The 16,105-nt window shown below is 37.3% G+C and overlaps 1 long non-coding RNA gene across 6 annotated transcripts; it reads right to left on the bottom strand.

Annotated features, from left to right (window-relative positions):
• Positions 1-3,231: 3,231 nt before the first annotated feature.
• Positions 3,232-12,145, bottom strand: LOC137852496 (uncharacterized). Of its 6 annotated transcripts, none has more exons than XR_011093884.1 (3): positions 11,552-12,145; positions 9,387-9,416; positions 3,232-5,246 (listed from the first exon to the last, which is right to left on the bottom strand). It is a non-coding gene; the product is annotated as an uncharacterized lncRNA (long non-coding RNA). The 6 variants fall into 6 exon arrangements; XR_011093885.1 differs by having other exon boundaries at positions 3,232-5,241; XR_011093880.1 differs by having other exon boundaries at positions 9,387-9,421; positions 11,556-12,145.
• Positions 12,146-16,105: the final 3,960 nt, after the last annotated feature.

The raw sequence follows: 16,105 nt of genomic DNA, 5'->3' as shown, positions 1-16,105 counted from the left end.
CCCAGTGTCCTACTTCAGGCCAAAAGCAGATTCCTAGGGAAGACTGAGAGCTGAGCAAGGGCTGCCCCAGCCTGCAACCATTCATCACTCTTGGACTGTCTGCATCACATGCAAATTTTATGCAATTCCTGTGTAGTTTCCCTTTGACTCCCCATCAGATTTTGTATTCACAGAACTGTGAGACAAAGAGATTCATAGCTTGCCTGTGAGTTAAATAAAGAACATGACTTTTTTATTTTTTCTTTAACTTTGCATAATATTTGCTTTACTAGATACTCTACAGTGCTCAAGACAGTGAATAATAGACTGCTATCTACTCACTTCCTGCCTCTCATGATTTAGTTGATGTTGAAAGGACATCTTCAACTGTCCTTTTCCAGCCTAAGGAGACATGGCTTGCTCAGTCATTCCCTATATGGATGCTGCTCCATTCCTCTTGTTCTCCCTACCCTTCTCTGCACATTTCCCAATTCTACTTCAACCCTTACTTCAACCCTTATTAGTGAAAAAGAGGGGGGGGGGGGAGAAGGATAACCTCACACAACATCCAGCCTTTGTGAGAATACAAGATAGATGTGGAAAATAGTTGCATCATTGTCACATGTGATATCCTGATAAAATAAGAAAGAAAAAAAAAGTGGAAAAAAAAAAAAGCACAGAAAGCTTACACACAGCAAAGATGTACACATTAGAACTTGAAAGCTTTTGAGGTAAAGTCACTATTGAAGTAACAGGCTGCTAAACTTGTACGTTGAAAATGGAATTTTGGTCAAACTCCCAAGTGCTGGTTTATTAAACCAAACTAGAACAGATATATTGGCCTGGCAACAAAACAAAAGCCAATATCCCCCAAACAAACCCAAATCCCTTTGCCTAGGGAGGCATTTCTCTGCTAGCTTAATTTCAGTAAAGCAAATGTGATATTCATCAAACCTTAGTATTTGCACCATAATTTTTAAAGCCTAAATGTTATTGTACATAATGACCTCAGAGGAGGTAGTGCAGAATTTTAACCAAAGCAGTTGAATAAATGAAGGCAAATGCTCTGTATCTTTCTAAGCAAGGTCTTTTAAAGATATTATATACATGTAGTAAACTGTCAAATGCTAATCAACTACTTCTGCTTTTCCCTTGTCCTAGGAGAAAAAGTTATTTAATCATCAGAATTAAAAATTAGTAACACAAATTCCGCTAAAAATGGAAAGCAGACTAATATTTAATGTTGAACTAGAGCAAAATACTCCATTGCAAGGCTACACCTCACAACCTGTTGAGGGCAGAATTCTGCAGAATTCAGGCTCCTCTGGATGACTACATCTGTATTGCACTACATCATATTAGTCAACCTGCTAGCTGCTAAATAGATTTGGGATAATTATTCCTGGAGCTGTTCTTTCTCAGAAAGAAAACATTGATTTTATTGTGGTCATTGTTAAATGCAGATGCCTGCACTGCAAAGCACAAAACTGAATTCACATGTGTTATTTATGCACGGCTCTTTGAAAAGAAAACTTTGTAGACAGCTTGGGCATAACACATAGGCAATATAGACCTTCTGAGCATTTGAAACTAGTTCTTGCTAGATACATGTGTGTGCAAACCCAGTATGATGGATGGGTACATATTTTGTCACATTAGGTTTTCCTTTTTTCCCTCATATGTAATCCTCAGCATATGTTCATTTTGCAATTCCATGACCGAAAAAACTCAGTCATGTATACCAAAGACTGAATTTGGAGAAGCCAAACTGCACTAGGGTTTTGTTTGTGTAGTCAAACACAATAGAAATTAACCCGTCTTCTGCATTCTCAAGATACCACTGGTTTTAAATAAGAAGGAATCCCTGGAACTGGGAAGTGGCAGAACAATAGCTCATAAATGCCCACCATATTACCTTTTTAATTTGAATTTTAATATAACGTTGGTGATTGTCCACTCTGTTTTATATTTTATTGCTGCCCTTCTTATTTTCACAGCCTTTCTAATTCTAATGTGTTAAATAAACACTTCTTGCCCAGTGACTGAGAAAACATAACATGCCAATAGATTTGCAGGTTTCCACCTGAACTGTTGTTCGTAAAATTGGGATTATATGACTGCAGGCCCACACATGGTAACTGAGTCCTGTCTTGAACTGCTTAGTGTGTGCTTCCAGAAATTCTGCAGCAACAGCTGAAGCTCCCCACAGTAGCCGGAGTAACACAAATACCTGCATTGTTAACAGTTTGAAGTACAACATGGCCTTAGTAGTTTAACTTCTACCTTTATAAAAGAAAATTATGAAAATTTACTTTTTTTTTTTTTTTTCCTGTCAATTTCTTGCTCTTCCCTTCAGCCCATCAAATGAATGTGAGCATCTTACTTCAACTACTTACACAGATGTTACTTAACCAACGGGATTACTCACAAGTACCAAGAAAATACAGAACAGTTATTTTCAGTTTCTGGTTGAGGTCAAAGTGCAATAAACATATAGCAAATGCTGAAAATCTCCTGAAAAGAAACAGGACTCGTTATCTCCACACTATACTTTTATATTATGTGGAAGTGACCTGCTGTAAGTCATTTAGATTGGATTGCAAATAAAGGACCTGCCTTGAACTCCAAATAAATACCTACACCAGTAGGTATGTAAAACAAGAAGACTGTAAATTTAATCAGGTATTTCATACTCATTACCATAAAATTATATTTTATGATTAAATGATCCAATTCTGACTGGTATTCACATAAAAAAACAAACCAAACCAAACCAAAACAAAAAACAAAACAAAACAAAACAAAAAAACACCAGGACTGAACTCAGTCCAGTTCATTGAAGGGACTTTCTTCATAGAACAAATAAGCAACTCTTCTCACCTCTTTCTCTTTCCTCCTTCTCTCCCCAAGATTTTTAATGCATTTATTTAAAGTTGATGGTTTTAACTAACTTCAAACAAGTTCTTGGTGACCTCAGTTTTATTTTGAAGTTCCAAATTCACGAAGTTAGTTGCTGGATTGCCAGGGGTTCTTGTGACTTGGAAAGGGAATGAGAGTGCCACAGCTGACAGCCACTACACAAAACACAAGTGTAGCCACAATGAATGGCTTATGCAGCATGTTCAAAATATAGCATGCATTGCCATTAGCATTTGCAGAATGAAGAACTGCTACATTCATTTCAACTGGTAAGGGTCAAACTGGACAGGCACAAGCCACTGTTGTATGAAAATAGATGAGAAGACACTCTCATTTGTGCTGGCAGAGAAAAAAGGGGCTTTTAATAGTACCATTTTCTTTCTCAAAGTAATTAGTAGCAGCAAATAAGAGTCTTTATATCAGCTAGTGTTCACAGCTGACATAAAATAGATATTGCCTTTGCAAGCATTGATTATGAGTCAGCAGTACCTTCTCTGGGGTATGGTGTGGAGAGAGGAGCCGATCTCTTCTGCACACTCCTCCTTAGAGAAAGCAGGATCCTCTTCCAGTGCATGAACTCTCACAAAATGTAAAGGAGCAAAGGACGATAAATGATCCTTTGCCAGTGCTGATGTGAGGAGCCAACAAAGGAAACACACTTGCTTGGTTCATAAAAACTTGGATTTGTTATTCTAAACTGTACAATTGGTTTAGATTTTACAGTGATGTTTGACTGCTTAGTATGCTGTTTCGTCTTTTCCTATTGGGTATGTGAGTCAGCTCACATTAAATTCTCACTATCTTTATTAATAGAAAACACTGTAGAAGGTCCAGAGTAAATTTTTAAGAGAAAAGCAACTGGTTACTGTGGTTATATTTAATTTAAAGTTTACACTGAAGAAAACTTGAACACGTCTCTGGAATGTCTCATATAGCTTTACATAAAAATACAAAATTTTCATAGTTTCAGTATGCAAATGTTGTTTAAGATCTGCACAAAATCTGGTTGCAAAAACCCTGACATATGAATTATATGATGTCAATATTTGCTAATTCAGTACTCCAGCTTGATTTTCTGTAGCTACTAGGAATGGCAGACGAGACCATATCTTTAAGACACCCATTCCACTCATTCACAGCTATTCCCAATTTGATCTGAGGGTCCTGGATCCACCCCACATTTCTTGGGCCTCCTTCACTTCGTGTTGATTCTCTGTTTCCTGTAGTTGCCAGCCATCTGCTCGAGGAGCAAAGCTGTCTCTTTTCAGAGCTTGTTCCCCTGTTCTTCCTATGCAAGGCAGGTTTGCCCCAGAGGTTCAGAGCGGGGCTCACTGCTTCCACAGCACATCCGAGCCAGGGAACAATAATTCCACATCAGGAATCCAGCTGGTCTCCCAAATGATATTGCACAGTAATACCGCAAAGCCACAGGGCTGTTCAAAACACCCACTATCAGCCAACTGCATTCCCCTGCCAGAGATCAGAAAACAAGAACATGATTGGGCCTTCCCTGCTTGGTGCTTCCAGCAGTTTACCCGCCCAATTATGCCTGGGTCTGTCCACATCTGTTTTGCAGTACTCCTCTCACTGGCTTAATTGTACATGCTTACTGATATCCTAGACAAACCACAAGGAACCACTTGTATAAAGTGAACTAACGAAGAAAGGAGAAAAGAAAGGGAAAAATAATAGCAACATCTTAACAAAAATTAATTTATGATCATTTTCAGTTTTGCATCATGGAGATAAACATACTGTAAATTCTCTCTCTGTAAATGCTGTTAATTAAAGGCACATTATTTTATTTTATTTTTACTTAAAAAGTTGGCAGTCCTCAATTTAAATCTCAGACTTGCCCTTGGTGAAAACTTTTTTGGAGAAAAGGAAGTATATCAGCAAGAAGTTGCTTTTGGTAAGACCCAGGACAAAAATACTGCCCTTTAGTAACACGCTGATTCTCTAATATTATCCTTCTGGGAGAGTGGTGACTTCCACTGATTGTTTTAGTACTTGTTCTAAACAAAAAGCTTGCCCATTAAAAATAAATAAAATAAGCTTTAGAAGTCACTTGCAGTCATTTTGCTTTTGTTGCTCTTATAAGATGTAGGACAGCACTGCTCCACATTGCAGAAGTACAGTGCAGAGAAACACCTTCCCTCCAGATCCTTCCCATGAAGCATGCAAAAGTACTCCAAGGACTTCTCAAAGCCTTGCTGGCAGTGAGCCTCCAGAGGCAGTTGTTAGGATTCAGTCCATAGCTGAGCAGCGTAAATAACAACAGCATTTATGTCCATAATGATCTTGGCTTCTCTGCAGGAGGTACACTGTGAAGATCTGACCGCTCTTTGCTAGAACAGTGTTGATAACAGACATTAGAAAGATTCAACCAGGAGGTAATAGTTGTCAAAAGCACTGGGAGGGAGAGAAGGCATGGAAATATGGGTGCAAAAAAAAACCTAGCTAAGATGCTTATTTTAGCTACTGGAAAGGGGAGGTGATAGGAGAAGAAAAAAAAAAAAAGCATAAAAAAAAGCTCAATTTTCCTTCTAAATTGTGCCATTTATAAAAGAACAGAAGGTGCAGAAGGTGGCTTAACAGAAGGTAAATAAATAAAAGCCAGAAAGAAATGCTGTCCTGCCCAGCATGTTGCTGGCCAGTGGAATTCCCCGTGGCACTGGGTCAGGCAGCTGCTGCAGCTGTTTCGTGGAGAGGCTGAAAATATTGAACCCGCTGTCTGTCCTTGCCCATGCTAATGGGACACATGTGGTGAAGGCAGTGATTTCTATCTGTAGTTCACTCTGCCTGAGGTACACATGAATTGCTGCAAGAACATGCGATCTCTCAAGGAAGTCATAATAAAACTAAAAACAGAGACCAACGAGTATTCTGGTCAGATTTTAACTGGGACTGAATATAAACAGAGCACTAACAGTTTGAGACACACAGTGATGATGCCATTAAACCAACTCAGTGTTTGTTAGCCTTATTTAAGTTCTCAACTGTCCCCAGTCAGACAGGGTAGCTCCATCCTACAGCCAGTGTCCTTACCAATAACACAGAGTTCAAAGAGGAAGTTTGGGTCACAGTAAATGTGAGCAGAGACATTGAATCCCAGTGCTGGTGTCGTTTCTTAAGAGAACACCAACTGCGCTTGCAGCTGCAGCATGTGAGCTCTGCTGTCACATCCTCTCCCAGCAACATCCATTTCTTTGCAGCAGGGTCTAGAGCAGGGGCTGCAGCTGCTTACTTGTAACCCCGAGCCAGCTATTGTCTTGTGCCTTCAGATCCTGCTGTTCAACAGTTAAGGCAAAAATCTGGAAATCCACAGCACAGTTAGCAGCTTCTGGTCATGGTAATGATTGGATTAGGGGAGAGAGGGCTGTCTGCAAGGATACAGCACTGGCTGCTCTGGGGATTTAAACCGATCCCCAAGCCAAAGGAAAATGAGTGTGGTGGCTGTGGTTTTCTTTCTGTTAACTTTATCTTACATTTTATATTTTTAAAAAATAGGCATAGCTGGCAAATCCTGGGAGCATGGCCCAAAACTGATTTAGCATGAAGCCTGAACTTTCCCTCACCCTTTGAAGTCTGGGTTTTCCTAGTTAGTGTCAAGATGAAGGGACAGAGTAACACAATAACATTTCTCCTGTATTTTCTTCTTATTTGATGTGAATGTCAGAAATCCCAGATTCTGTAGACTTTAAAATAAATCTAACCTTCCCATGGAATTAAATATGCATTTTAAGCATCTCTCCACAAAACAGAATTTCATACATTAGAAAGTTAGATACAGAAATTTTCTTCTAGGAATTTAATCAAAAAGATAAAAATAAGTTGTATAAAAGTAATATTTCTTTCTCTCCCCCTCTCTCTCTCTTTTTTTTTTTTTTAAAGGGTACATTATGAGTTGAAAGATATAGTCTGGATTATGGATGTTTGTGTCTAAATGCAAAAAATAAAAATAAAAATAAAAAAATAAAAATGACATGGGGTTTAACATATATGCTTCGGACAAGAACATAGCAGAGAAGTTAAAGAAAAGCTATCATTCCACAATGTAAATCAGATTTTCAATTATTTTTCCTTAGTGGATTTTACATTCCTTTAAATAATAAAGATTAGCTAACAGAAAGATCACCTTGTTCATGTTTAGTTGGAGGAATCATTCAGATGTCATTTGAAACTTGATGCATCTAACTTTGCTGAAGCTTTATGCAATCTAATATGTACCCAGTTAACTGTACTTATTTTTGACATGATTACTGTACTTAAAACTTTTTAGCAAAAGAAATGGAATAGGAATAATTAATTTGTGAATGCATATTTACTAAAGTGTAGTTTTAAGAGTCTCTTAACAATATGAAGAGAAATTTTAAAAAGCTACTAATGTCCTATTCTCAAAAGCAAGTTGGACTCATAAATCACTCATAAAAAAAAAAAAAAAAAAAAAAAGCCAGAGAGAGAATTTCATATTATTTAAAAGCATATTCAAATTTCATATTATTTGAAGGCATTTGATATCATTCTCCATAATTGTCAATTCAAAATCCTCTATTAGCTAATCAAAGACATTCAGAAACTGCAACCCATGCCCTGTTTGTGCTGTGTCGTGATTTGGAGGTAAGCAGAATTTGCTCTGAACTTTAGTAGGTTGTAAAGACATTTTCAGTACTAGCCATTAAAAGCAGCTCAGCAGGAAGAACTACCTATTGAGTCAGAAGGATTCTGCCACAATTAACACTGAACGAGTATCTCTGTATGATGTGAGGAAACACTGAATTACTAACATCTCCCAAAGAGACAGAGAAAGATCTGTGACGTTCTCCTGAGCTAAAGAGCTGTAGGAGAACTGGATTTCAGGCCAGGATGGATAGAAGAGTTTGGGTAACTGAAGATGGGGCCATCAACATGTGTTTAGAGTTGTTATGGACAGTTGACTGAACTTAATTTTTGTATCCATAAAAAAATTAACTTGAAAAATAAATTTCAGAGAGGGACAGAGACTGTAATTTGGACTGAGCCACAATCACTCTCTAGGAGAGGCAACTGAGTTTAGAGTGGGTGGATAGCTGTTGTTGCAGATTCCCTTACCACAGCCCTGGGTAGGTAGGGGACACCAGCTGGCAAACCTGACTTGCTGCAGACTGCTTGGAGTAATATTACTAACAACACTAACCTACCATCCTCCAAATAGGGCAGAATTTTAAGGAGAGTTTAGGGATAGTGATAGATCAGTTAACCCAGATAGATCAGGGTTGCCTAAGAAACTTGCCTTCTTGCTGAGTCTACAAAAAGCTTCTGGGGACAAGGGCCATGTAGACATAAATACTTCTGGACTAGACAGGAGCTGTTCATTTTATCTTGATATTGGTGTCAACACTGCTTTCCAAAGTGAATTGAAACCCTAACAGATCCTCTCAGCCTGGGAACTTTCCTGAGCTAACCTCTACAGTTGTAGAAGTCGCCTAACCAGGCTTCAGCTATGAGGGTGAGAGAAGCGGCAGTTCTTTCTTGAGTTTCAGACTGAAAGGTTAATACAAGGGTTAGCTGTTACGAGGAGCAACAAAACTGACATACACTATTCGTAAACAGGAGCCCTTCTCTCTATTTACATCTTCACGTGACAAGGCTCTTCCATGGAGTCCTGTGATGGGCTTGCCCTTAGATGAAATGGGCCAGAAAGCACGAGGTTATGGTCAGATGAGCAGTGCTTCTGTGTTTGTTATAGGTCTAAGTCTAAGAAACAGGCTTTTGTTACATTTGGGGCCAATGTTTGCATCCTAACATCAAAACATGAACCCTACCTCTGATCTAATAATACCAAGAAGCCAAGAAGTCTTCCCAGCCCATGTCAGCCTAACATTAGCAATAATTCTGAAATGAAAGCTACACCTAGATTAGCAACATCTGTCAAACTCTGAACCAAGCACACCTCAGTGTCTTCTGTTGGTGGCAACAGTAAACTCAGGTTGGTAACACCTAGATCTGTGCAACAACACTGACTCAGTGATTCATATCACCCAACCCTTCATCTTGCCACCCAGTTGGCCTGGAAAGTCAGCACCCTACCCTTCAACAGCAACTCTTGCCACACCAAAAGCTAAGCAGGGTGTACAAGCTTCCTTTTAAAACAGTTTAATACATGTTCAGAATACCCCCAACATTCCCTTTTAAATCCTGCAGTAATGTGGGCTCAGCCACATGTCAACTTGAATTCTAACCCTTAAAAATATTTTACCCTTCAAACTAAGTCTACCCAGATGAAATGGAAATGATACCTACAGCACAACTATAACAAAACTGGGTGTGTTTACAAATTACTGAGTCACTACTTAGAACCAAATCATCAAACTCTCCAAAATGTATATCCTCAGAACCAGTAATTGAACTTGAAAAGGTACCTTTTGATGCTAAATAATTATTGTTAATCCATGCCCCATAATTTTGAAGGTACTTGCTTAAAATGGACATACATTACCCTGACTTACCTGATAGAGCACTGTATGCGATGGACAGCTCTGGCCTGGAAGAAGGTAGTATTAAAAGTATTAACATGCTGCTCTTCCAAGAAAATTATGGTTGAACTTCAGAGAGAACACTCTCATGTGGAAATATCTTTTACATCAAGAATGACAGAAATTAAGTGGATAGAAGTGCCCTTTCTTTATTCTTTGATGAAAATTATATTTGGATAAAATACTGGGGAGAAAATAGTCTGTATTTCACTTTCTGAAGCTGTGTAGACTTATGATGAATGTGCTTAAATTTGAAAAAAAAAAAAAGAAAAAAAGAAAAAAGAAAAAAAAGTGTACCTCTGAAGAGATATAAAATAGATTAATAAAACTACTTAACATTACATACATATACAAGAGCTCTAATTCCTGGATCTGTATCCAGGATATCAAGCGGGGATAATTTTAAATGCAATGTTCAACAACAAGAACTAGTTCAACAACTAGTTCTAGAGTGAGAATTTCAGTTATTAATCTGAGCATATAAGCTAAAGCATGCAATAAAATGACTTGCTATGATTCATGAATTTAATAAATTAATATAAATACTTTTATTTTTTTTTCTCTTACACTGTTCAGATAATATTTTCATGCTACTGTTAATGTATCTTGAGTTAGAGATTGGCAAACTCCCCGAGTGAATTCACAAACTCCCCAAGATCCTCCTAGGCTGAAATAATTTGTGTGATAAGGAGAGAGGCAGCATATCTCACCAGAAACTATTTTATTAACATCTCATTTTGGAATGAGGTCCATTCTTTCCAGATTCTTTGCATTTCTCAAGTGCAAAGTAGCCTAGTATGCTATTATGAAATGTTTGCTAGGATAACTGGAGCTCTCAGATGACAGAGAACCAGTGGGGTTGGTCCTTCTTCAGCTATTCCTTAAGGACATCTGACTATTTTGATGAACTGATTTAGAATTGTGTTGTTACAAAATTAAATTTTCATAGACTAGTGATATATGTATAAAGAGCTAAAGCTCTCCAATTTTAATCTTTTATTTTTTTTCTCCCAAAGTATCCAAACTGCTGACAAGTCAGTTTGGTACACCATAGTTATGAAGAAAAATAAAATCTTTTATTATTTGAACATAATGTTAATATTGAAAAAGTGGAGAAGAGAAGAGGAATTACACATAAAAATGAAAAGTTATTGGAAATCTTACTGCGTTCTTTTATGTTCTTCATAATATAGAAACATGGCACCATGGTGTAGTGAACAGCAGCTGAGTGCCAAGAAAGAGCATATGTTTTTTTCACTATCAGTTTAACACAATTAGTTTAATAAAAGTAGAAGATCAAAGAACATCACGAGACAAAAAAAAAAAAAAAAGGAACAAAGAAACACTCACTGTAAACCAAGTCACAAAGATTCATTACACAGAATGTATTAGCAACTGTAAAAGAGAGAAAAAATATTTGCATTGACTCAACAGTGGTTAGTTCAGAAAATCAATTAGGAAAGCTTACTTGATTATTTTATGATGGTTTATTACATAAGTAATAATTCATATTAAAACTCTGATTTGTAAAAATAAGTTCAAAACAACTCTGTAAATGTTAAGTAGCCTTAAGAATGAATTAAATTGTAATAAAAAATAAAATTATTATCATAATATTAACATAATTTACCAAATAATCCAAATTACTATAAGGGGACACTATAGATATAAATGTTTGCAGTTGCCAGACAGTGAGACACTGGACATAAGCACATTACTTACCATGTTGGAGACTATGATATAAAAAATAAAATATCATAGATCACTCTGAGATTAATCTTTTTTTTTTTTCTCTTTGGAAAAAAAAAATGAAAAGAAGATAATCTAAATCAAGGGTTGAATCCTTGAGACAGAATATTCATAAAACATATTGGAACAATGCCTCCTTGGACATCACCTATGGATTCCAGTGAGTCCATGCAAAATATCTGTGCAGAACATGAAATTGTCCAAACAGAATTCAGACTGTGGTTTCAGAAAAACAAAACAAACCAACCAACCAACAAAACAAACAAACAAAAAACAACAAAAACCAAAAAACAGGGAAATAAGGTAAGTATCAAACAAGAGACTTGACTGAGCTTCTAAATCCATATTTACATTTTTTAAAGTTAGTTCAGTATTAAATTTCTATGTACCCACCTTTTTTTTTTTCTTTTTTTTTTTTTTTCACTCAGTAGTTGAAGGTGTTATTGTAGAATAGCATGAAACAGACTCTGCACTCTCTTTGTTTACAGAGAACCAAAGTTGATTCTGAATGAACCTGATGGATCAACATGTGTGGCCGAGACTGGAGCTGAGACCAAGCATTGAGGCTTCTTTGGATATAATACGCATTAACAGAACATCATTTGCAGATGTTCTTTATCCAGTTGGATTCCCTGGTTTTTCGCTATCTCTGCTCACAGGAGCCATGGCCAAAACAAACAAGCTGTCCTTCCCTTAGCAAAGTGCATTTGATGGAGCTGCACAGATGGGAGGCCTTCAGAGCAATGGTTCTCAGCATTCCAGCTGATTATCTCTTCTAATTGGCCCTGCCTCCTCCCATTCCAGGATCTTCTCACAATAAATCTAGTTAGGAGAAGCTGCGTAAAATTCAGTATCAAGGAAGTACCAATGATGTGAAAGTAGTGTTGCTTTTCAAGCTACATTCCTCTCATAGAAGACCAAGAGTTTATTTCCCCTTGATAGATGTAGTATGTAAACAGTCTTTCTTGGTCATTGTGCAGCTTGGTCATCTGTTTTTATATGTGTTTGTATATCCTCTACATCTCATCATCAAGTATTAGGATGGAAAGTACATCAAGAAATAAACAAGTTGGGTTCTACTGGTGTTCCTCAAAGTATTTAAACTTAAGGTCAGCCTGTTTTACTTTGCTCACCCACTCACTTAAACAAGTCACCTGAATTAGGATAAGAAAAACAAGTTCCATTTGTGATTTTTTGCCTTCCACTATAGCGTGTGATCTCTACTTCTAAAGATCATGCAGAAGTTATTAAGCAAAGGTTGTGTAACCCCAGGCCCCCCAGACATTTTAAATGCTTTATCTTTCTTCTTACTTGCCTACAGACTTTTGTAGGGTGCATGGTGGTATGAGATGGTCTGTAGGTCCTGTTAGATTAAATGTCCATTCCACAGTTCTCTACAATCACTAAGGTCTAGAGTTGCTGACCAATGCAACCACCTCTATTCCTCTGTTCTTATAAAGAGCCAAGGCAAGTTGTAGACTGTTCTTTTTGAGGGAATAAAATGTCAATGCTTTAGGTAAACAACATAGTCTCCAGGATTTGGACTGAAACTATCTGAGATTATTGTAAGGTGGCCCAAGTGTAGGATAATGTGTAATATAGCTCTAGAACACTGATCCACAACAGCTGCCTGCTAGATTAAAGCTTCTTTAGGTATTTGAGGTTTCTTGCCTTTTTCAATGAGATATAAAAAACCTTCTACTTCAGACTGGGCTCAGTTAAAACAAACATACTTGTCTGATACAGTAGAAGAAGAGGAAATTACTATTAACCAACTGTGAAAAGGCTGAGCCAGTTTATGTTATTCTCTGAAGTCCTTCATGCAAAGTAAATGCATGTTCTCGCAAACGTTTGCAGCCAGGAAAGCTCAATTTCAAATAAGAACTGTAATGAGTTACAGTAAGTATTTATACAAGAAATATCTTCATTGACAAATCACAAATTTTTGAACTTGAGAAATGCAAGACACACATGAGGTGTAATACTGCACAAGCCATACAGGTGGTTCCTATGAACCCTAAAAGAAATTTACCTACAGGAATCTCTGAAGAGCAATATTGTCTGAGGTGAACTTTCCATGTTTCTTCCTCTGCAAACCAATTCCTTTTAAACGTGTTATGTTTTCCAGTATGAAATTCACCTGTGAATGTAGCTGTCAATTACAGCAAAGCTATTAAAACTACTGTTTTTTCTAGACAGCAGTTATTTCACAGAACTATATCTTTGTTACATGCATTAATAATAAGGTGTAAGGATTACATATGACCTTGATATAAGGAGTTAAGAGTTTGCATTTTTAATTTCCTGTACTTCTCTTATATTTTTCACTTGGTTATTTGGAAAGCTGATACATATAAATCTTGGATGACTCAGCATGAAAAGTGAATCAAATTCTGTAATACTTAAGTTTCAGAAAGATTGAGCAGTCTCATGGATTTTTCAGAAATTATTTATATGTAGGGCATTTGAAATATGTCTGCAGTTCTCTTTAAATAAGAAAAAATGCAATGACTAGTCTATAAAATGCTTTCCCCACTTGACTGATCTCTCTCATTTTCCTGTTTTTTAGCATGTGGACAAGCAGCAAAGATTAAGGAAGGGAAGTAAAAACATCCTCCTGAAGCAGAAACGGATATTTAGAAGTTTAAGTGTCAGACCAAAGTCACAGAGCTGTTTGCCAGTACTTATGCATTCAGTTCATGCAGTCTGGTAACTGTGAAGTGAGTACTTGACCAAAAAAAAAAAAAAAAAAAGAGAAACCTCTTTCTACTTCAGTTTCCAGGGGCTTGGGAGTTGGCATGACAACTGCAAGCAAGCAGTCAAGTCAGGCACCAACTGAGAGCAAGAAAAAGAAACCAACAGAAACACATAAGAAACAGAAATACAGAGAAGTGCTAGTGAAAGAAATGAAACGATAAAGTGTGAACATCACAGAGCTTTAGAGGTGTGGGCACTAACACAAACAGTGAGCAACTATGTCCCTGCATAGCAGTAGGCAGAGTATCATATCGCTGAGGTGGTAACTAGCTGTTTCTCCAGCAAATAAAAAGATTGTGCTTCTCTAGGCAAAACTCCAGCTCTGTTGTGTGCCAACAGAAATAGCTGATTAGGCTGCACTAGAGCAGTTTTATAATGAACTGAAAGTAGCTGTATATAGAGCATATTAATCTTTCTTTACCATAGGACCAAGTTTAATTTCCAGAAAATAGGAATTTATATTTAAGTCAAACTAAAGAATTAGGATGGGTGTCAAAAGTAAGGATATATGACACTTTTCTGGATAACTCTAAATCATATTCTGAGAAAGAAAGAAGAAAAAGGATAAGAAAAGGAAGAAGGGAGAAAGAAGACATAGGAAAAAAAAAAAAGAAGAAAGAGAGGAAAAAGGAAATAAAGAAGAAAAAAGAAAAAAAAAGAAAAAAAAAGAAAAAAAAAGAAAAGAGAAAAAAGAAAAAAGAAAAGAGAAAAAAAAAAGACAAAAAAGAAAAAATAGAAAGAAAAAAGAAAGAAAAAAAAAAAAGAAAAAGCTTGTAGACACCAGCAAGTAAGAGGAGATATTATGGATATAGTGGGATAGGTTATTCTGCATCTTCCTCTGCAATGTTTTTTGTTTGTAATTTTTACCTCAAAAGCTTGACACAAAAGATTCTCTTCTGTCTCCAACTGTCAGTCAAGTTTGAGAGTACAACAACAGCCCTCATCTAAAACACTTTAAACATAGCCTTGGCTTCTTCTCAGAAACCACTCTATCCTTACAGAATCATAAAATCATAGAATAGTTTGGGTTGGAAGGGACTTTAAAGACCATCTAATTCCAACCCCCCCGGCCATGGGCAGGGACACCTCTTGCCAGACCAGGCTGCCCAAAGCCCTATCCAGCCTGGCCTTGAACACTTACAAGGATGGGACATCCACAGTTTCTCTGGGCAACCTGTTCCAGTGCCTCACTGCCCTGAAGTAAAGAATTTTACTTTTCTGAAGTAAAGAATTTCTTCAGAATACCTAATCTAAACCTAACTTCCTTTAGTTTAAAGACATTATCATTACACCCCCTGGCAAAGAGTCCCTCTCCAGCTTTCCTGTAGGCCCTCTTTAAGTACTGGAAGGCCACTATAAGATCTCCCTTGAGTCTTCTCTTCTCCAAGCTGAACAACCCCAACTCCCTCAGCCTGTTTTTGTAGGAGAGATGCTTCTGGCCCTTGATCATCTTTGCAGCCCTCCTCTGGACTCGTTCTAATATATGAATGTTCCAATGTTTGATTGGAACATGATTGGCTTTACTGTTACATGAGGGCAATTAAGGCCAACCTAAAGTTTTTTGTACACAATTACAATCTCAGTTAGAATCACAGAAGCATTTAGGTTGGAAAAGATCGCTAAGATCATCAAGCCTAACCATTACCTGAGCACTTGCAAGTAAGTCTAGCACTAAACGATGTCTCCAAACAACCCATCTATGCATCTTTTGAATACCTCCAGTGATGGTGACTCCATCACTTCCCTGGGCAGCCTGTTCCAATACTTCACAACCCTTTCAGTGATTAAATTTTTCCTATTATCCAACCTAAATCTCCCTTGTCAGGATTTGAGGCTAATTCCTCTTGTCCTATCACATTTGCTTGGGAAAAGAGACAGAACCTGCTTCAACCTCATTTGAGGTAGATGTAGAGTGAATAGGTATCCCTTAAGCCTCCTTTTCTCTATGCTAAATAACCCCAGTGCTCTCAGACACTCCAAATAAGACTTGTTTTCTAGCCCCTTCATAAGCTTTGTTGCCCTTTTTTAGACACAGTTCAGAACCTCAGAACCTCAGTATCCTTCCTGTTGTGAATGGCCCAAAAATGACCACAATATTTGAGGTGCGAAGTCACCAGAGCTAAGTACAGGGGGAAATATTATTCCTTGTTTGTTTTTTTTTTTGTTTTGTTTTGTTTTGCTTTGTT

Source organism: Anas acuta, chromosome 2, assembly GCF_963932015.1.
Source record: "Anas acuta chromosome 2, bAnaAcu1.1, whole genome shotgun sequence".
Classification (NCBI taxonomy): domain Eukaryota; kingdom Metazoa; phylum Chordata; class Aves; order Anseriformes; family Anatidae; genus Anas; species Anas acuta.
The sequence above is the reverse complement of the archived record's forward strand: the minus strand, read 5'-3'. Positions and strand labels throughout refer to the sequence as shown.